The sequence below is a fragment of the Canis lupus genome, chromosome 16, assembly GCF_011100685.1.
Source record: "Canis lupus familiaris isolate Mischka breed German Shepherd chromosome 16, alternate assembly UU_Cfam_GSD_1.0, whole genome shotgun sequence".
NCBI lineage: Eukaryota > Metazoa > Chordata > Mammalia > Carnivora > Canidae > Canis > Canis lupus.
In genome coordinates this window covers 53,503,282-53,526,647 of record NC_049237.1, presented here as the reverse complement: position 1 = coordinate 53,526,647, position 23,366 = coordinate 53,503,282, and the positions used below count along the sequence as shown (strand labels likewise).

At 38.4% G+C, this 23,366-nt stretch overlaps 1 protein-coding gene and 1 long non-coding RNA gene across 17 annotated transcripts in view; both read left to right on the top strand.

The window, feature by feature from the left end:
* The first annotated feature begins 11,652 nt into the window (after window positions 1-11,652).
* LOC119869585 lies at window positions 11,653-12,628 on the top strand. Its single transcript, XR_005371674.1, has 2 exons — window positions 11,653-11,865; window positions 12,495-12,628. It is a non-coding gene; the product is annotated as an uncharacterized LOC119869585 (long non-coding RNA).
* An 8,532-nt stretch (window positions 12,629-21,160) lies between these two features.
* NEIL3 (nei like DNA glycosylase 3) overlaps window positions 21,161-23,366 on the top strand; it is an 84,489-nt gene continuing 82,283 nt past the window's right edge. For 7 of the 16 annotated variants that reach the window (XM_038560492.1, XM_038560478.1, XM_038560487.1 and 4 more), the window contains exon 1: window positions 21,161-21,243. The gene's annotated coding sequence lies outside the window, so the exon portion shown is untranslated. Of the gene's footprint in view, window positions 21,296-23,366 lie in introns of all 16 variants that reach the window. The other 9 variants (XM_038560494.1, XM_038560479.1, XM_038560490.1 and 6 more) reach the window with 2 other exon arrangements.

Sequence of the window (23,366 nt, the reverse complement as noted above, 5' to 3'; positions counted from 1 at the left end):
TGTCAGGATTCTTCACTATAAAGTTATAATTTCCTCCTTTGTAATTAAATATCTTGAGGGAGATATTTTGTGACTAGGCAAGTATCCTGTTTCTCCTCAGTATTACCTGGTATTGTGAGCACACATTGGTGAATCTTGCCGGCAATCGTGTTTACTGTGGTATTCTAAAGGCGAGCCATTTCCTTCTCTTGCACATTTATTATTGGAATTTTTTGTAAGAGAGAGTCATTCCTTCTTTCCACCTATTTATTTATTTGTTGGTGTTACCGTGGGCTTATGGATAGCTCTTTATTCTACAGGTTAAAATCTAGTTACAGTTATTTATGTTTTGGCTAAATTGTTACACCATGAGTCATTGAGACCTCTAAAGGTTGGCTCCTTAGCCCAATCTTTTTTTGAGAACTTTCTTACTTTCTCACACCCAAGGATGCCGCAGACTTATCTTTCATTTTCCCTGCCCTGGCCATGGGACCAACCACTTTTCCAAGGAACTCTGAGAATGGTTTTATAAAAATTCCTTTCAAGTATCCATGTGATGTTCCATCTCATAATATCACAAAAAGTCTCAACAAATTTCAAAGAATCAGCATCAAAGAGAACATGTTCTCTGACAACAATCAACAAAGCCAGTATCAGGATTTTGACAAAACAAATTTGTTGTTTTTTTCCCCAGTAATACTTATTACAGAAGGAGAGAGAGACCAAATTATTATTGGGAATAAAGGGAATATAACTATAGATACATTAGGATTTTTTTTAAATTCTAAGGCAATGCTAGGAACAACTTTATGGAATTGTATTAAAAAACATAAATAGTAGTGATAACTTTCTAGTAAATAGATAAATCACCATTTTTTCTGTTTGAAATTGAAAAGGCGAATGAGCAATAACTATTAGCATCACTGAAGGCAATCATAAATAATGTTTTATCCCCCATAAAAAAACATAATGAAAGAAAAAAGTTAGACACTTTTATAGCTTTTTCCAAGTACAGTACATATATATTTTTTCTTTAATATCTATTTATTCAAGTCATCTGCCCCAGTGTATATATATTTTTAAATATGTGACAACTAGTAGGCTAGTAGGCCATTTCCAAAACATTTAAGGATGTTTCAACATAAAAAATAAGTTAATCAAATAAACCATATTGATGGATTAAAGGAGAGATCTTTTTACTTCAGTAGATACTAAAACAGCATTCACTAAAATCAATACTCATTCATGACAAAAACAAACAAAAATTTAATAAACTAGGAGTAGAAGAGTTCTCTACCTAAGACAATAAAAAATCATGATAAATACGGGCAAAATTGTAAGTTTCCATAGGGATAGGAATGAGGCAAGATGTCCTCTACTGCCATTACTCCAATTGGATATGGAAAATAAACCATGTATATAAAACTTAAAAAAAAGAGGCAATTCTGTCTTAAGTTACAGGCAATATTATTTTTCACACTAAACAATCAAGAATCTACATACTACTTGAATTAATGAGCTCATCAACTTTCCTAGATAAAAGATCAGGATATGACTTAATAATACCCTAATAACTAGCTATTAGAATTAAAAGAAGTAAGATTATATTAACCATGACATCAATACATCTAGCATCTACATACTATTACATGCTATTTCTAGTATCTTATAAAGGTGCATCAAGTGTATATTTTAGTTAAAGATCAAGTGCCTCTGGGTGTTATACTGTATGTTGGCAAATTGAATTTAAATAATAATAAAAAAAAGACCAGAAGAACTGTGGAACAGATCAACAGAATCAGGAGTTGGTTCTTTGAAAGAATTAATAAGATAGATAAACCATTAGCCAGCCTTATTAAAAAGAAGAGAGAAAAGACTCAATAAAATCATGAATGAGAAAGGAGAGATCACTACCAACACCAAGGAAATACAAACGATTTTAAAAACATATTATGAACAGCTATACGCCAATAAACTAGGCAATCTAGAAGAAGTGGACACATTCCTGGAAAGCCACAAACTACCAAAACTGGAACAGGAAGAAATAGAAAACCTGAAGAGGCCAATAACCAGGGAGAAAATTGAAGCAGTCATCAAAAACCTCCCAAGACACAAGAGTCCAGGGCCAGATGGCTTCCCAGGGGAATTCTATCAAACGTTTAAAGAAGAAGCCATACCTATTCTACTCAAGCTGTTTGAAAAGAGAAAGAGATGGAGTACTTCCAAATTCGTTCTATGAGGCCAGCATCACCTTAATTCCGAAACCAGACAAAGACCCCACCAAAAAGGAGAATTACAGATCAATATCCCTGATGAACATGGATGCAAAAATTCTCAACAAGATACTAGCCAATAGGATCCAACAGTACATTAAGGAATTATTCACCATGACCAAGTAGGATTTATCCCCGGGACACAAGGCTGGTTCAACACTCATAAAACAATCAATGTGATTCATCATATCGGCAAGAGAAAAACCAAGAACCATATGATCCTCTCATTAGATGCAGAGAAAGCATTTGACAAAATACAGCATCCTTTCCTGACCAAAACTCTTCAGAGTGTAGGGATAGAGGGAACATTCCTCAACATCTTAAAAAGATCAAGTGCCTTATTGTTAAAATCAATATATAACTACAGTGGAGACAAAGCCAAATATGATGACCAAAGATGAATTTCTAGAATACAAAAATAAACCTCAAACTTGATTTAAAAAATATAAATGTTCTTACAGTTTTAGTATTTGAAAGGCTTGTTTCCAAAATCATTTTTTAAATTTCATGGTGTAGGAAATATTATTTCTCCATAATTTCATCTGCTAGGGTGTTTGCACAGCCACTATTCAATTTCAGTTGCTTAAGAAGAAAAACTCATAAAGGGAGTTAAATATCTAAAATTTAGAGTTCTTTGTTTCCTTCATTTCAATTTTTCAATACTGTGCACTGAACAATTGATTAGAATTATCATATAATCACTAACATTCCTCATTATATTATTTAAATTGTACAAACCACTGTCAGTTCAAAAAGTATTGAATACTTTTTCTTATGGAGCTAACATACTCTGTCAATATTTGAATTTCATTCTTGGATTCTAATTTAATCTTCAAGTTTATTATTTTGCATATTTAACTATTTGAAAGTTTATAACAGTTTTTTTCATGATATTAACATTTAAGTTATTATTAGCTGCTACAACATTGTACTCCTGCAATAATAAACATTTTCATTTCAAAATAACAGATTTTCACCACAAAAACAACATAAGGAGAATTTTTGCTCTGAATAACATTTAGAATATTTACACATATTTGTAAATGAACATTCAGATATTCACAGTAAATCCAAATAACATGTCTTATTTGTATTACTGATGTTGTAACTCTGTTTAAATATGAAAGAAACCTTGAGATCACAAAATTACTGATCATACTCAAGTTCAGGGATACCAGAAATAACACTGAAGTTGGCTTGCAGCTACTTAATGTTCTACAGACCAAGGTTGAAGCCACATGAAATATCTGGTTTGGGCCAAATATCAAAGCCAAACAAAATCTCCATACAACTCTAATAGCTAGGAATAAGTCTAACAGAAATTATAATACCATGTTGAGTAATATAAATAAGGAGTTGTGTAAATGGAAATAAATCATGCTCATGGTTGAGAGTTACAATATTATAAAAATATAATTCCTTTCAAACCAATTAGTAATTTCAACTCAATTCCAAGTAAAATTCCAATTTTTTTTCATAAAACTTGACAATCTTATCCTGAAATTCACATAGAAGAGTAATGAAACAAAATTAAATTAAAAAAAAAAAAAGAACAATTGAGAGGACAAAACAGACTGATGTATGTTTAGAAACTTGATGGAGGGCTTCAGAAGGTGTATTAAAAATAAGAGAAGCATGTCTCTCCAATAAAATTTACTGTGAAAACAGTTTTTGTCATACATAATTAAAATAGGAGATATACCTTATAATCCATTCTAAATGATGAAAGACCTAATCTGAAAAGCTTTTGAAAGAAAACATAATAGAATATCTTTATGGCAACAAGGTAGGAAAAGATTTCTTAAACATGATTCAAAAGCATAGGGTGCGGTCAGGGTGGCTCAGTGGTTTAGCACCTGCCTTTAGCCCAGGGCCTGATCCTGGAGACCCAGGATGGAGTCCCACGTCGGGCTTCTGCATGGAGCCTGCTTCTCCCTCTGCTTGTGTCCCTGCCTCTCTCTCTTTTTGTGTCTCTGATGAATAAATAAATAAAATCTTAAAAAAAAAAATCCAAAAGCATAGGGTGCTTGCATGGCTCAGTTGGTTAAGCATCAGATTATTGATTTCAACTTAGGTGGTGATCTCAGGGTTGGGAGATTGAGCCCCTTGACAGGCTCTGCGCTGGACATGGCACCTGCTTAAGATTCTCCTTCTGCCTCTCTCCCCCACATGGTTCTCTCTCTCTAAAAAAAAATAAGATGAAAAAAAAAATTTAAATGATTCAAAAGCTCAAAAGATAAAAGGGAAAACTGATGAATTTGAATACATTAAATCTTTAACCCTTCAACAATAGAGACTATACACAAATGAGAAAGATCAGTTATCCATTGGGAAAGAGTGTTTGCAATTCATGTAACTGACAATGATTAGTTGTAAGAATATGTATGGAGCTTCTACTAATTAATCAGAAAATAGTCAAACAACCAAAAAAGTGAGAAAAGGATGTGAATATGTAATCTAGTGATAGACTAATGTCCAACAAATATATGAAAAGATACTCTAGCTCATTTTTAAGTAAGGGAATGGAAAACAAAACCATAGTAAAATATTACTTCATGTTCATCAGAATGACAGGTTAAAAATATTTGATATTAACCATTGATAAACTTGTGGGAAAATGGGGAACTTTTATGCACTGCCCAAAGTGTAGTAATACAAACATCCAGGAGGGTAACGTGATGGTATCCTAGTCAAGTTGTAGATATGCACAATAATTGAATGGTTAGGTATATATTCTTCTAGAGAAACCCTAGCATGTGTGGCAAGTGGAAATATTGTGGGACATTCATGTTTATAAAAAAAATTGGACCCAGGCTTAATTGCTCATTACATAAAATGTGATCTACTTCATCAGAAGAATAACATGTAGTCCTTAAAAATGAATGAACCAGGGATATATGTATTAACATGGTGAAATTAAAAAAAATAGAATACTGAAAAATAAAGGCAAGCTAAATAATGATATTCACAGTCTTAGACTATTTGTATAAACTGAAAATATACAAAACATCACATGGTCCGTATCCATAAATCCTTATGCAGTAATAGTTTAAGTGTGTACACGAAATTCACAAACATTCTAATGGGCAGGATAGGAATGGAGGGAAAAGGCTGCCTGTAAAAAGTAGCCAAAACGCTATAGCTCTTCCCTTAATCATTTGTTTTTTTGAAAAATCTGAATCTATTAAATTCTTAAAGACTTGATAAAGCTACATGGTATTTTCTTAGATGATGGTTTTCTTGTTTCCATACTCTTCTATATATCTCAAAAGATTTGCTAATAAAAATAGAGGTTGTACCATGTTCCTTAAACAAAAAAAATGATAATTGAGCCAGAACTAATATAGCTGTAATAGAAAAAATAGATGCAGGAAAAAATATGTAAGACAAAAAATAAAATAAAATAAGATAAAAGGAATTGAAAGAAAAAGATAAAAGGAATTGTAGCAAGTGCTGCACAAATTTCCTTCAAAATAAGCTTAAAATGCCACCTTGGATTAATAAGGAAGGATCCCTAGGTGTGACATACAGCTAGCTGCCTTATGAACCAATCAGCAGAGAGGAGATAAAGTCATTTCCGTTGTATGTTTAGGAAAAAAAGTTTCCTATTAAAAATAAAAGTCTCCTGTCCAAAATTAAAATAACAAGACCACAATGTGGCTAACAGCTTAATGAACCTATCAGAAAGGATTAGAAAGAGAGCCCTCTGAATTTTACAAGTTACCAAAAGTATGTATGATGATGTAGTTTAGTTGTATTTCGGTAAGACACAGAGACTTCATTTTTTAAGAGTAGCTGTTGAGAGGCACCTGGGTGGTGCAGTCGGTTAAGTGTCTGCCTTGGGTTCAGGTCATGGTCTCAGGGTCCTGGGGTCAAGCTTTGTGTTGGGCTCCCTGCTCAGCGTGGGGTCTGCTTCTCCCTCTCCCTCTTTCTCTGTGCTCTCTCTCTCTCTCAAATAAATAAATAAAATCTTAAAAAAAATTAAGAGTAGAAATTGAAAGTTAAAATTGAGTTATTCTGTGAAAAGCATGATTTTAAATAAATAATCTTTGGTCATTTAAATAGCCCATCACAATGATCTTAATTTACCATTTATTTCACAGGTAACCATGATCATTTTCTCTAGACTTTCCGTCGCACTTTCAACTACATAAGTTCCTATATTAGCTGGTGCCAACATCTCATTTGTTTCTAAAATCTCATGTACCCTTTTGCTACTTAGCATAGCAAATACCTATTTGTAAACAAAATGGTGATACATTATGATAGCCAAAGGGCAGAGCTTTACCTGGACAGAGATTCATCATTTTTTAATGTAGCACAGCTTGATGCGTGCACTACCATCAAGCACCCTGAAAGGTTCTTGCCAGAGATTGATGACCTAAACAATTACTGAAACTTAATAATAGCATCAACAACCGCAGGTTGATATTGCACACAAGAGAAACACTACTTTCGTTCTTGCTCATGCTTATCTTTTGACCAAGTTATATCAATATTTTGACCAGAGAAAAATGTTAGAGCTGCAATCATATCCCATATTAGCAATATTCAATGGTATTGCAATATGGTATTAGCAAGAACCATTGCAAAAATAATTCACTTGCATGTATACCAAGAGGGAGAATTGCTGGGTCATACAGTAAAAATAGTAGTTCTATTTTTAATACTTTGGGAAACTTCCATACTGTTTTCCAAAGCAGCTGCGCTATTTTACATTCCCGCCAATATGGTGCAAGGTTCCAATTTCTCCACATCGTCAAATTGAAGTGAGCTTCTCAAAGAGATCTGCACCGCCGTGTCCGTTGGAGTGTTATTCACAATAGCCAAAATAGGGAAATAACCTGAATGGCCCTTGACAGATGAATGGATAAATAAAATGTGATATATACGCACAGTGGAGTATCATTTAGTCTTAAAGAAGGAAATCCTGCAAGATGCAAGAGTATAGATGAACCTAGAGGACAGGAAGCTACATGGAAGAAGCCAGTTACAAAAAGATAAATACTGCACAATTCAACTTAGAAGAGATAACTAAAATACTCAGATTCATAGAAACAGAGGCGAGAATGCCAGTTGCTAGCAGCCTGAGGGTGAGGGGAAACGTGGAGTTGTTCGACAACTATAACATTTCGTCTGTACAAGATAGATAAGTTCTAGAGATCTGATATACAACACGGTGCCGACAGTTAACCAGACTGTATTGTATACATCGAAATTTGTTGAGAGGACAAATCATGTTAAGTATTCTTATCACAATTTCCAAAATTAATTTACCTGCAAATCAACTGTAAAAGGCGGAAAATGTGTGGGTATATTGAGATAGTGCTTTACTGACTATATTACACATGGGAAACCCCAAATGGAAATCTAGAAAGAAAATAAGATGATCCTGGTCATAGATGTATTTAATGTCAAATATATCCTCAGGAGTCCGTTGTTTCTGCAATTTGGGCCACCAGTGATACACATCTATGAGATAAATGTGTCAAAGAAGGCGGTTTGCTGGTTTTCCTCTGTTGGTTTTTTTTTTTTTTCCTCTCTTGTAGCTGATTTGACAATTCGAAGAAAATATATGTTGCTGGAAAGTGTCTCCATTTGGACTAAAAAAAGATTTTTCTATGTATACAATTTAGCCAATTTCAGTAATTTCACCGTGTCGTGTTAGAAATGCTGGCCGGATCGCCGTGAACAAAGCGTTATAAAGTAAAGATACAGTTTCTGCAACAGTCCGGAAGTAGCTGAGCTGTAAATGGAAACACCATGGTTGATTCACGCTCATTTCATAACTTACTATTTATATCCTTTTCAAACCTCTTTGCCTGGACATAAAATTTGAGACTACAATTGAGTAAAATACAAATCAGTGAGTGATTTTTTAAGATTTAAATGTTGGCGTGAGCATTATCAACCATGGCAGGCCATGAGAAAGGTTATTTCTCTACCAGTGAATTAATGATAGAAGGACAACCCGTGTAAACTATTCTGCAGACAGGCCAATAATGAAAACATAGTTAAAGCCGTAAAGCTTGCCAACTACTGATGAGACTCAGGAGAAATTCCTTAACAGATGTTTCCCTGAGCAAATATATACTTTGCCTACTCTGATTATGATGGTCTTGAGAATTCGTGATTTGATTCAACATTCAGCTACTCTTCAGCAGGCTCATAAAAATATGATTTTCGCAAAGATTATATTCTAATTTTTTTTTTTCCTAAGAACCAATACATAACCTATTTATGGTCCTCAGTCCCATATGGCGAAGCAGTGGTCCAACAGCACTGTTTATAACACTATAATTAAGGCTGTGTCGGCATTTTATTATGAGGGAAAGGAGGCAAAGGCTTTTTGTTTTGTTGTGTTGTGTTTTGTTTTCCTTCTCTAAGCTTCTTTTAGCTGAGTGCCCACTGGCTGCGTACAGCGGCCCTCCCTTATCCACCGAGGATCTGTGCCAAGACCCCCAGTGGATGCCCAAAATGGCAGACGGGACCCACCCAAACCTGTACACACTATGTTTTCTCCTAGACGTGCATACTTGTGACAAAGCTCTTATAAATGAGGCACAGCAAGAGGTTAACAGCAATAATTAATAATTAGAATAGAACAATTATGACAATATAGTATGATAAAAGCTCAGTGAATGTGGTCTCTCTCTCTCTCTCCAAATATCTTATATGATACTCACCCTTCCTGTCCTGACGTGAGATGATAAAATGCCTATGTGATGAGATGCAGTGAGGTGAATGACGGAGGCCTTGTGACTTGGCATTAGGTTCCTTTTGACCTTCTGACCCAAAGTCAGGAGGATCATCTGCTTCTGGACCGTGGTTGGCCGCAGGCAACTGAAAGCATAGGAAGCAGGAGCGTGGACGTGAGGGCGGGGGGCGGGGGGGGGACCCTTGTCATCTCTGACCTCCGGTTTGCCTCCTGCTAGGAATTTCTGATGCCTTGCTCTTGACTGAATGATTTGTGAACAAACAGTGGAAGAGGTTTGGGGTTTTTTTTTTTTTGTTGTTGTTGTTGTTGTTTTTGAAAACCAGGAGATTGCTTCCTGACAGTTCAACCTTTCAGGTTCATGTCTACTCATTTTAACATTCTGGAGGCATCTTTCTGGAATGAGCATTAGCAGGAGAAGTTGGTTTGTAATAGCAGTAAAACAAAGCACACAGAGAGTAATGGGGGTCGCAATCCTTGAGTCCCATGACAATGCCTTTCACTGGCATCTCTGTGCTTTTAATAATATCTATTTGTGTCTATCAAGGCCCTCATTATTTTAACTCTTTTTAAAAAAAAATCTCCCATTTGCTAGTTTTTCTTGAGTTTGAGTGAGAAACATCAAAATCCACACTTACAAGTTGTGTGACCTGGGCAAGCCCCTCAATTTTAAACCTGTTGAGTATCCTTAGATGTGCATGTCTTCACATGAAAACCTCAGCAGACCGTGTGAGGATCCAGTTGGATAATCCATGCGGGCGTTCAACTCGTGCCTGGTGCGCGACGATCGCACCATCCCCGCCCTTACCCCCGTATGGCTCCATCTTAGTTATTACCATGGGCTCCCTTACTCTGCCATTGCCTGAAACAAACCATGGGCATCTAACTTTCTACTCCAAACCAATCCTTTTTAAGCACCCTAAACTCTTTTTTATTCAAACACCAGTGACAGATTAACCAAATCTATGACTACAAATTATCCTCCAGGCTCCACGACGGGGAAAGTCCATATCTGTTTTATTAACATAGTGCCTCATGCCTGGTGTGGACGTATGCGGTTCACAAAATATTGGTCTTTAGAGCTATTAAATCGTTATGATATTATGTGCAGTTACATAGCTACTTGAGTGAAAATACTTGTGAAGCTGTGAATTTGATTTCTGCTGTGGTTGGTAAGTGAAGAAGACAAACTTGTTCCTGATATTATTTTATTTTAACAGCTTTTGCGTGGATCTGTTATTAAAACTAGTTTTGGGACACCCGGGTGGCTCAGTCGGTTAAGAGTCTGCCTTCGGCTTAGGTCATGACCCAGGGTCCTAGGATCGAGTCCCGTGTTGGGCTCACTGCTCAGCAGGGATCCTGCTTCTCCCTCTCCCCCTGTGTGCTCTCTCTCTTTCACAAATAAATACAAAAAAATAAATCTTAAAAAAAAAAAGCCCTAGTATTAACTCACACTTTCAACAAAAGATTTTAAGCTAACACCAGGAGACTTGTTGCTGTCAAGGTGCACTAAACAAGCTGCCCAGACACAGTGAATGGCAGGGAACCAAAAACCTGCAGAAATCCTGAGACAAGGAAGAGCTCAGTATGCCTCTACACCCCCTTGCCATGGCCTGAAAATATTAATTGCATTTAATGCCTCTCATGCACTTGTTCCCACCACTCTTAATTTACCCTTGCAGAATTTCCAGCACTTGAGGAGGCATCTCTTACCCAACTCCATTTATTTATTTTTTTTAAAGATTTTATCTATTCATTCAGATACAGAGAGACACACACACAGAGACAGAAGCAGAGACACAGGCAGAGGAAGAAGCAGGCTCCATGCAGAGAGCCTGATGTGGGACTCGATCCCAGGACTCGATCCCAAGACTCCAGGATCATGCCCTGAGCCAAAGGCAGGCGCCAAACCACGGAGCCACCCAGGGAATCCCCCTCCCACCCCAACTCCATTTAAAAGAATAATTGCATCTGTGCACAGTTAAAAAGAACAGGTAGCCAGCTGATAATATTTCCCACTTATCTTTGGACTATTATGTATTTTGGGGTCACCTTAAAATATGAATGAACAATGTCCTGTGTAATTTGATCAGAGTCCAGGGATAATTTGGCTCCATCAAAAATGTATCAATGGTAAATGAACCAACAAACAGGACAGCCTTTCGCCATAACAAATAGGATCACTAGCACATATCCTAGGCTGTGCTCGTGGGGTGCTTGTCATTTGCATCCTCAAATCTGGCAGGTGGCAGAGGCAATAATACCGCCTTTTATTTATTTTTTATTTATTTTATCTATTTTTTAATACTGCCTTTTAAAAGCTGGCATGCATGTTTGGTTTGCTTTGTTTTTTTTTCCCACCATCTAAATATCTTTGCATGGCCCCATAGGGAAGACATTCCAATCTTTGAAGGATTTCCCTGACTTAGGGGGAGGGAATTCCCAGGTGCCACCCTCCTTTACCGATGGGAGCATTCTCAGCGCTTGGAAGCTGCGGGAATCGTTAAGGGAGTCTGCCTCGTGCCATTGCTCTTGCTGTCTAGCCGGTCGCCCCAATAGTCTTTGCAGCTCATCCCCAGGATGATGACCCGGGGGACCTCTGGCTCCTGCGGCCGGAGGGGCTGCTATCTGAGCGCCGGCCTCCAGGGGGCGCTGCCGGACCGCGAGCCCGGCCGGGATGCTCCGCCGGGAGGAGCCGCGGCGCCTGCTCTACCGGGCGTTGCAGGCCCTGGTTTTTACTCCTGAAAAAGGCAACTTGTTTATGTGAATGAGACGCCAGCGCTGAGCAACCCCAAGCTGAGCAACCCCAAGGCAGCTGTGTGCTCTTTCGCGGCGGCGGGGCTTTGCCCAGAGCATGCATCATCGCGGCCACCCTGCTTAGCGGTTCTTCTCCTGCAGGTCAGGTGTATTCTTTGTAATGAATGCCACCGAAATGCTGGCATTTTTGCCTTTTCATTCATTATATTTAACGTCTTTTTTATTATTTTTTTTATTCTCGAGAGACACACAGAGAGAGAAAGAGAGAGAGGCAGAGACACAGGCAGAGGGAGAAGCAGGCTCCCTGCATGCAGGGAGCTCGGTGAAGGACTCGATCCCAGGCCCCTGGGGTCACGACCTGAGCCCAAGGCAGGTGCTCAACCGCTGGGCCGCCCAGGAGGCCCTAAGTCATTATATTTAAAATATGGCTGAGATAGTAGACCTGAACCCTTTTAATTCTGCATCAATAATAATAATAGCTTACATTTTGTCTATCTCCATATCCTGACTCCTTATAGCAGACATTGTCTAAATATCTAAGTATGCTAATGTCATTTAGCATTTAGCCTGAGCATAACCCCCGAGGAGCATTGGATGGCTTTGGAAAAATTACTAAAGAGGACTTTTATCAATGATACAGTGAAGCCGTGAACAGTATCTCTGCCACACGATCTTCTCCTTTATTTACATATAATAACATGTAAAGAGCTCGTAAATTTGCTTTTTATGCCTACTGTATTTATTTTTGTCAAAATATGTCTTAATTCCAGGATAGCTGTCAATAGGTTTCTGCGTTCAGAAGCGTTTTCCACATGGCATCTGTGATACAAGTGAAAACTAGCTGCAATAATGAAGAAAACATCTGTTCAAAGGAATAAATAATCCGGTCAAAAAGTGTGCTATTGATCATCGTGGCTGATTATTGCTGTAAAAGTGTAACAAGCAGAATGCACTGTGATTTGTGTAAACCATGGATGGGACCACGTCACATCATTGCTGGACCCATGGACGTCCTGGTGCAATAAAAGTGGTAGCAAATGTTCGCATAGGCTACAAGACCCAACGGGTTGTGGCATCTCCCTCTCCCACCTCCTACTGGAAGGGCCTACCCTCCTTTTCCCTGCCCTGCTCCCAGCTCCCAAGAGCACACAGCACAATGCCTTTTGTGTTCCCCAACAGCTGTGCCAATTACCGGCTTTGCTGCCTTCATTTTCTCATATGTAAACATGTAGAAGACTCAGTAAGATATGTGTGTGCATATATCACTTATCAAAAGCTCATAGTAAGTACCATATTAAGTGTTACATGGTATTTTCTTTGTTAGTGTGTATCCAATGGCTACCGTATATAAGCCCTCAAAAAATACTCACAGTTTGGGTGCCTGGGTGGCTCAGTCGGTTAAGCCTCCATCTCTTGGTTTTGACTCGGGTCATGATCTCAGGGTCATGAGATGGAACCCAGTGTGGGGTTCTGTGCTCAGCAGGGAGTCTGCTTGAGATTCTCTCTCTCTCCCTCTGCCCCTCCTCCCACTTGTGCCTACACGCACACACACATGCACATTCTCTCTCTCTCAAGTAAATAAATCAATCTTTAAACAAATATTCACTATCTAAATTAGTGAACGAAAATCTTCTCCTTGCCCTCCTAAGGAACTGTTCTAGTTGGGTGGAACATGGGCCTTAATTTTCCTGAATGTTGTGGAATAACAATGAGGATGAGAAGTAACAGGGACAGGGGATGCGTGTGACACACGTTTGATATCCCTTCCCATTCTACTTGGCAATCTCCTCCACACTCCAGAGTTTGGAACAAATCTGGTACATAGTAAAGTTAGGATCTGTGGTAGCTATTGAATTCATTTATTCATCGTCTTTTGGGTACCTGCCATGTTCTAGGCATTACGCTAATGCTCAGGGGTAAACACGGACAAACCTTCCTGCCTTTATGGAACGTGCTCACAGTCAGAGTGGGAAATCTGAGGGCTTATCCTGAATTCTTTATGGATTTCTAGAGTAAATGTGATGAGCTATCTTGAACCTTCCACTTTACCCTGGAAAGTTCCAGACCCATTTGGTCAAGGCTCCCTAAGCAACACTGCAACCTCAGAACCTATGTGGGGTCTGCAGGGACAGCATAGACAGCCTCCCTAACTCAAATGAATCATTTCCCAAAGTGTACTCCGTAGTAATGGGTGTTACTCATAAGGCACATTCCATGGACAACTATATATAAAGAACCATGGTTTAAGAACTTTTAAAATTATTGCTGCTAAGGTTTTTCTTGCTTTGTTTCATCTTGCATGGACTCTGGGACCTTCTCATCGATATATCTGTCTAAACACCAGCTCACGTGTCCCCTACTGTGCGCAACTGGGAAAATTACGAGGCCTTTCTATGCTTTAGTTTCCACATCTGTAACATGGTGATAATAATAGGTATTGTCCTGTAAAATTGTTAAAGATTAAATGATGTAATTTGTATAATTGAGAGCTTGATGCATGGCGAGTACTCAACTAATTTTAATTTTGTTCTTGTTCTTGTCATATGCCTCCTTGTGAACCAAGAAAGTCTTTATTCCAAGAGTTGGTTTCTGTAGAAAACACTTGGGAGATACTGAACTTCGTCAGGACATTAAGCAAGCTGAAAATGCCAATTATGTTCTTTCTGGCAACTTTGAGAAATACCCTGGGTCAACAGGCACAGTCAAATCAGCTTTTGTAAGACAGACAAGTAAATGAGAATCAGCCATCCATGCTGCAGGGAGTGTTGAGGGCCATTGCAGTGACAAGGAAATCTTGTTCCAACCCAGGTGACCTCAGTGACATTACAATGGCATGTAATCACGCATGTTCTCTGTGGCACATGGTGGTGCAGACTAGCTATATTCAAAGTTAAAAGCTCTAATATTACCAATAAGATCTCTTAGGTTTTCTAAAAAAAAAAAAAAAAGAAAGAAAGAAAGAAAGAAAGAAAGAAAGAAAGAAAGAAAGAAAAGAAAAGAAGAAAAGAAAAGAAAAGAAGAGAAAAGAAAAGAAAAGAAAAGAAAAGGGGAATGGAAATATCAGTAATGCAGATAGAAACTTGCCACCATGAATGCCATGTGACCAAAAGCTCTTCTCCACGTATGATTGATAGATTTACAATGAATGGCCTACATCTAAATATCATATAAAGCAATTACGCTCTTGCCTCCATCTCAAATAAGTCATTTTATATTCTTTATCCCCAAATTCTCATCTATCAGCTTAAACAATGTATCACCAAACGTGTTGATTAAAAAAAAAAAAAAACAAAAAGCTTGCAGACAGAAAAGATGTAGTTTTATGTCTGTAATCTTCTTATTTTCTCTTCCAAATCATTACACTAGGACAAGAGCCAAGAGGAGAAAAGGGTCAGGGGAATAAAGGATTTTGAGAATAAAAGTCAGATGAGGATAAAAGTCAGGAATCCAGAAACACAGACATATTTCAAATCAAGACAACAAAGTAAACATTCAAAATTAGTAGTGCTGGGGGCTTGGTTATGTGTGTTCGTAGGGTTTGCAAAGCAGGCTCAGGTTGATAGTTGCATCTGGCTGACCCGATTATCCAACCTACCTTGCTGGTATGATGCGGGGCTTTCAACGTCCTCTGGTAAACTGGAGCTTGGACTCCCTGGACACCAAGATACCTCGTATGTATCTAGGTGCTTTGTATCCACAGATGAGGTTCATCTTCTGTGGCTGAGGAAGGACATTGATGGACTGGGCCTGGAGATGTGTGAACTTCATTATGATCCGTGATTGCCTGTGGATTTCTTTCTCCTGCTCTTCCACACCCTTTCTGTCTAGTAAAGCCTTGTGGGAGTGTATCCTCTGGAGACTTGTCCTCCTTTCAAATATGCAACCCCACAGAGTCTTTGCACTCACTTATCAGAAGCATTGCTTTTCACTGCTGATTTCGAGAGTCAAATATCATGTTTCATTCTCTTGATCCTGTAGCTCGATCACAGGAGAAGCACAATGCATAGTTATGTGCTCTGTAGATGCACAGTCCAGTGCAGTGAAAGTCAGATCCCTCTTCTGCTTTGCTACAGTGATAGTTTTGCGTGTGTCCTATTCTGTGTCTCTATAGTTGGGTCATAGTCTGATTGTGGTGACATCACCACAACTACGTATTTTCAATTAGAAAAGTACCATGTGAATTAATGTCTAAAGTTTTGTGCTATGTATCTCTTAAGGTTATCCCTTCCAGAGATTCATCTGCATCACCCAGAGAAACGTGGAGAATGGAGGGAATCTTCTAGATTTACTTGATCAGAAGAGAAGATGTCTGGGTCCCCATGACACCAATGGTACTCACAGCCCCAACACGGCTGACTGCCCCAGAGAGGATTTTGCCTCGGAAAGATGTTCTCAAGTGTCAGCTTCTCCTACACGAAAGGCCAGGTGATAATTGAAAACTTGACTCTAACATGTCACCTTATTACCTTATTTTCTTTATTCCCTGATGGAGAGGATTCTTCTCGTATCAAAGCTTGGAGGATAAATACACTTTGTCCAGAATTACAAAGGTTAATATATTAACTAATATAAGTTTGCAAGCATAAATTAAAAGGCAAAATACAGCAAAATAATGTACCACAAAATGGAAACCCTCAAACAAGCGCTCAAATAAAAGGAAAGATACTTTTAAAAAAGTTCTTTCCTCTTCTCTTTGTCTCTTTTTCCCCCTCTCACTGAGTATTTTTTTTAAGATTTTATTTATTTATTCATGAGAGACACAGAGAGAGAGGCAGAGACACAGGCGGAGGGAGAAGCAGGCTCCCCATGAGGAGCCTGACGTGGGACTCGATCCCAGGACCCCGGGATCATGCCCTGGGCTGAAGGCAGCTGCTCCACCACTGAGCCACCCAGGCACCCCTGAGTTCTTTTTTCAAGTCATGAGTAAGTCCTTGCCTAGAAGAGATAAACAAGTATAAATAAAACAAAGACAGTGAAAGTTGGTTTATGTAAATGCACCTCTGAATCTGATTGCGTTGCAAGCCAGTTGAGCTTCCTCCTGTGGTTTCCGTGGTCGATACTTTTCATGCTGTGGATGAGCATTTGCCTTTCAGTGGAATCTTCCACAATAAAATGAATCCCCCAAAGCTTCAAAGCCAATTAGCCTACAGTTACAGTCTTCATTTTTTTTTCCCTATGATTTTCTACCTCCGTTAAAAAAATACAGTCCCGGTTAACAACAACAACAACAATGTAAAAGGTATGCTTACAATTTTATCAACAAATACAGTTAATTAGCCATTCCTTTAGTTAGCAGCTGAGACTGTGACATGGGGTCAGCACACGCAGTTTGGCCCAATCACCTCGGTGAGAAGGTAAGACTCTCCCATCCTCTGGGGTGGACTGGATCTGACTTGCCATTTTGTTAAAAAATCAGCTGTTTTTGCGATGCCCAAGCTGCAAATATGTTAATGAGTCATATGCAATTACTGTGTAATTGACTTGACTACATCAAGGCTTTATTAGAAAAGAAAAATGCATCACCATTAAGTATAAGACTAAATATCAAAATCACTTCAGTTGTCAGCTAGGTGCCATTTATTTTCATGATTTAAGAATATTAAACAAAAGGGGGAGATAAGTGTCATAGACTTCAGTCTAAGGAAGTTCGAATCATCCATGTTATGAGTTTTGTATGATTCAGAAGTACGCAGTGTGAGATTTGAGTCAAGTATTTACTGCTTACAACTCTCATTAAAAATAGATAAATGGGTTTGATTGCACCTGAGTCTAAGTGTGGCAGCTCTCACTGGTGAGCCACGCTGAACATCGCGTCGCCTCGTTCCAAGTAGATTTCACCCCAATTCTTATTGAGATTTGGAAAAGCTGAAAGCAGCATTTACCCACTGCAGCTCACGTTCTGGATGCAGAATAGGTTCCTCGGATTAAATGCTCTTGAGTGAGGGACCTCTGGGTGGCTCAGTGGTTGAGCATCTGCCTTTGGCTCAGGTCATGATCCCAGGGTCCTAGGATCGAGTTCCACATCAGGATCCCTGCAGGGAGAGGAGCCTGCTTCTCCTTCTGCCTGTGTCTCTGTCTGTCTCTGTGTCTCTCATGAATAAATAAATGAATTATTTAAAAAAAAAATGCTCTCGAGTGAGATTTAGTAAGTGATAACGCTGAAACCATTTTCTTGTTCCTTTTGATGTTTTCCTGGCTAATGAGGTCATGGAAATTTGAAGATTTTCTGCCTTGTTAATTGTCCTTCTTGTTTGTTTTGTTTGGATAGGGAGTCGTATGAGAGGCAGCAGTGATATTCACCCCTTGATACTGGACCTCTGATTCCTGTCTTCATGATCGCACCCTATGGATCTGTTCCTGATCATAGACCTCATTTGCGGTGGTTCGTCTAGACACTAACCTTCCAGTTTTCCTTAACGTAAGCCTGTGATTCTCTGTGTTTCATCTTTTCCACTTCTAAAAAAATTAGACTAAATCCTGTTTTTATACTGAGTCCCCAGTGACACAGAGTCTAGTACTAGAAGTAGCGAGACCTATCTGGGAATGAAACAGGGATAGTTCCCCAAACCACGAGGAACTAGAAACTGCCTGCCCATAGCACAGTGACTTCTATGATCACAGTTAGCCTCTTGCAATCAAGCGCCTACGAAGGGAGGGTGTGGGCACACCAAGTGATCTCTGTGATGGCTGATGGTGGAGGAAAGCAAGAATACAGACCTCTAGCTATTTCTCATGACACTGGAGAGTGTAAAGAACAGAAAAAAAGAAAAGACCTCTGGGTTTTAAATTCTCAGCTCGAGACATGGTTAGAAAATTAAGGAACATCTATCATGATCTCTTGCAGCCACGACACTGACATGTCAAGCCAGAAATCAGACAGAGTCAGTTCCTTTAATTTTCTAAATCAAACATAAATTGAATGCAAAGCTTCATCGTGCCTCTTAAGTCAAAGCCTGAGCGTTTATTAAGAGTAAAATTCTGACTGAAGACATTTTAGTGAATTCAGATGAACCCGACTACTCTGTATCCCTAAAGACCAGAGAAAATCTCTTTGGCAGCAGAAACAGTTCTTCCTCCCCTCTGATGACACAAACTGGAGTTGCTTGGAGACCCTGTGATACCTTCCCCTTTGAAAGGATGACGATACCCTTCCCCCAACCCTGCCCCTGCTGCCCCTCATAGACACTACCCATATGACAAGAGTTGGCTCTCAGCTTGTCCCAGGGAGAAAAACACAGAAGCTAACATGGAAGGCATTACATTACATATCAAAATAGATCCAGGATTTGGCTAATATGTAGTATCAGAAAGCTAAGGAATATGTATGAGGATGGGTTCTAAGAGACCTAAACAAGGGAAAGAGAAATATAACTATAGATTGGGCCAAGTATATCAATACAGGCATACCTTCCAGAGATGCACTCTAATGCCAACTCAAGCTTTCCAGTTTGGCTTGAAATGCTGGCTTGCTTAGTTTCCTGGACCTGGACTCAGTAGGTGGACTGTACTGAATAAGGTGAGGTACCTAAAATCATTCTTGCATTATGCAAGAAAGAATTTGAAAACTTAGAAAGACAAGAATGGAATGGATTTATTTGCTGTGCCCCTAAATCACTCTATCTATAAGAACTTCTCCTGAGGAGGCTTAGAAGATCCTCCCTTTATCTAACCATTTAAAATACAAATTGGTAAACAAAATAATTAAAGACAGAAATATGTTATAAACCACTGGGGGAAAAGATGGGAAGCTATGGGGCACCTGGGTGGCACAGCCTGCTAAGTGTCTGACTCTTGAGTTCAGCTCAGGTCATGATCTCAGGGTCTTGAGATTGAGCCTACAAGGGGCTCCACACTGAGTGTGGAACCTGTGTAAGATTCTCTGTCTCCCTCTCCCTCTGCCCCACTTGTGTGTGCTCCCTCTCTCTCTCTCTCTCTCTCTAAAATAAATAAATAAATAAATAAATAAATAAATAAATAAATAAATAAATGTGGAAAACTATGAGCCTATACCAAAATACATAAATATAAATAAGTATTAATATAACATATATAAGTACATGCATATTACACTTCTAAAATATTCCCTATTTTAGTATGGACTCACACAAAATACATATACTTACAACATACATACTTTTATGTACAAAATATATAAATAAAGAAATAAGAAGACAGGGGCTCTTTGCTATAGAAGAATGACACATATGGACTGGTCAACGCAAGGGGAATGCTGCAGTTGGAAAAAATAACATTTTGCAATTGTACTTACAAATATTGGTACAGGCAAAATCATCAATTGATGCTAAAACTAGAGGAATAGATTCTGATAAGGAGCAAAGTATTAGTATCATCTTTAATTATCCTTCGACCGATCATTTCTTAATTGCAAGGCAAAGAGTAGTAATTCAATGGAGAAATGAGGTAACACCTTGACCTGGGTGAAAAAGATGTAGACAGACATTGTGTGCCTCTTTATTTGATACCCTGAGAGGGACATCTCAGCCACAATATCCTCTGTGTCATACTCTGGCTGGGAATAAATAACCTAAATCTAATTATGAGGAAACATCAAATGTACTCAAAAAGAGGAATATTGTGTTCATTTTTTTTAAATGGTGGGGGAGGGTTGAATTTTGCTTAAATGCTAATGTAATAAAACGCAAAGAAAAGCCTTAGAAATGTTCCAAATTAAATGAGTCTAAAAGGACACGACCACTGAGTGCAATACCAGATCCTAGAGTATTTATACTGAGGACAGACAAATTGAATAAAGAGTGTTACTGGGTCGGTGTGACAAAACTGGAATAAGGATGAAACTAAAGTATTGAATTACTGTTAGATTTACCAAAGAGAGGAACTGTCCAGTTGTGACATGAGAGTATATCTTTCTTCTTAGGAAATAAGTTATTTAGTGGTAAAGGACCAAGGGGTATGCAAGGTACTCCCAAATATTTAAGAGAAAGCAAATCCAAATGATAAAGCAAAGGGGGGAAACTGTTAACAACAAAGATACCCAAGGAAGGAAATATTGTTGTATATGCTTATTTTTGCACCTTTTTTGGAAGTTGGAAATAATTTCTAAATGAAACATCTTTAAATATGCATTTTTATCAAAGGTATTCCCAGTACCTTGCAAGATGGTATAATGGCTGTTTCTAGTAGGAAGCCAGAGAAGGTAGAGAATCCTGCCATGGAAGTAGGCTCTCTGGTTTCAGTGTGGATGGTTGGGTCCCACAGTGGGAAAGACTGCTGGAAACAAAGTGCTCATGATTACAAAACAGGCAGTGGGAACAGAAAGGTCATTAGAACAATCTGCCCCATAGGTATTTTTAGTAGTTGTTAATTAACCATGGTATCTCCTGGTCGACTACTACAGTCCAACTTGATCTGAGCAAACACACACACTCTGGTGTTGCCAGCAAAAGCCTGATTGTGACATCATCAAGCCAGTAGAAGGCCACTCCATCCAACTCTTTGACATACATCACTTCTCAAGACCAAGAGTCCCTCAGATAAAGAGTAAGATTCCCTGAAAGAAGGACTTTGGGATTGCTCAGTCTTTCCCCAAAAGGTATAGGGCCACTTCCCATGGGATTGGAAAAGGACATTCACAGACCTCTCAGGTCTGAGCATGGACCCATTCCTGAGCTTGTATTGATACATGGGGTTGCAAGGTCCCCAGTGCAGTGTACCTCTATCTTCCCTGCCTGCATTGAGAATCATTGGAGATTTAGACAATCACAGGAAATTAAATATGTTTGTAATACTAGTAAACATATTGGAGAATTTTTGTCAGATTTGGTCAAGTAGATCAGGTAATATGTCAATCACCAGATCTCTAACCATGGATGTAGTCAGGTCCCTATTTTGGAGCACGACATAACCTCTGCTCTAACATACACCTTATGACGTCAGGGTGGCCTAATCAACACCCTCTTTGGAGACTCTTACCTTAAAGTTTGAGACTAAACCGAACTATTTTATGGCCTGCCTGATATCTTGACCATTCATCTGTGAGTCCCTGGAAGGATATATTGTCCAGATTTGACAATTTAACCATTTGAATGTTCACTGAATTAAAAAACAAGCTATAGGATCGATATTAAGACAAATACACAATGTTTACCTATGGAAGGTTTCAAATTCTATTTCATTTTCAGACCAGGGAATATGTGAGAAGCTATGAATCATGTCAAAGATATAAAGGGATTACTGATAATGCAAATTTTGTTTCAACCTAACAGCTGTGCAGAAAATTTTTCATAATAATGATTGCATTTAATTACATAAAGAGCAGTAAAGTCTCCTCCATTTTATCTCAATAATGAAGCCGCAATTCTAAGATAATCCTGGCCTTTCTCTGCCAAGGCCAGCATGTGAGTAATAGTGAATTCAGTTCCCGGTCTTAGCTATCCTCAAAGGATAAAAAATAAAAAGAATTTTTCACATATATTATGAAGATGAAAAATATTACCTTAGGGCATATTTTTTAATGCACTCTAAAGCATATATATTTAGAGACCAGTGTACAAAAAGAATTAGCCCCTGAGTCATTTCTAGAGTTAACTGTAACACCTGCAACAAAAATTAAATAATATGGACAAGTCTTTTAAAAAAAAACCCAGTAATTTGTTATATTTCCTAGTCCCCATGCCGGTCTATGAGATTTAGCAACATCTCTAACACTTTATATCTTCTCTCTCCCTTCATTTCTGGGCAGATCACTAGTTTCGTGAAAATAATTAGGGAGCCCAGCTTTGCCACGTAAACTAGAGTCTTGAGGTTAATTAAAATGGAATGAACACTGCACATATGTGGACCACCAGTAAAGCCTGGGGTCAGGTAAACAGAATTCTGACATATGGTGAAAATATAAGCCAACGAAGATAGCAACATAAATTCACTGGGGAACTTCATGTTTAGACTTTCTGTTATAATCTTCAACTGATGTTGGCATTTGACATATTATACCAATAGAATTTGTAGTTGTATGTACTACACTGATTTTATGCACAGTATTCAAACATTTCCAGACTATTTCTGTGCATTTCTAATATGTGGTGAACTACTTTTTCTGTAGGTTTATAAAAAAAGAAATTGATGGACATATTTTTAAATAGGCTCACCGAGTTCAGTGGAAATGTCAGGTGTCAGCCAGCCTAATTAATTGGCAAACTTTGACAAAATTTCTATTTCAAAATTAATTACTTCCAAAAGTCATTCAAAAAGCTGGTGGTGATACCAAAACTGAACAAACAAACAAACAAAAAATGGTTCAAATGGCCCACTTCTGGGAGACAGTAGAATTAGGAGTTCCGCGTGGAGAGTCAGAATGTGTTTCTTTGCAGGACAGTGACTTGAGCAAATCTTTTAAATTTTATGAGCCTCTGTTTTAAAAATATGAAATGGACACAAAAAGCAGTACTTTGTGACTTTATGGAGTTTTTATGAGGATAATGTAAGAAATATGAATGCACTTTATACCATAAAGTACTAGGTACATGTTAGGATTTCATTATGGGAAATGTACCCCTTTCTTCCTTTAGATAAATAAGTGTTCCATTCTTAATTTGTTTTATGAAAGCAGCTTAGTGGGGACCAGGGAGCTGTCTCTTTACAAATTCAGGAACTCTGGACCCCTA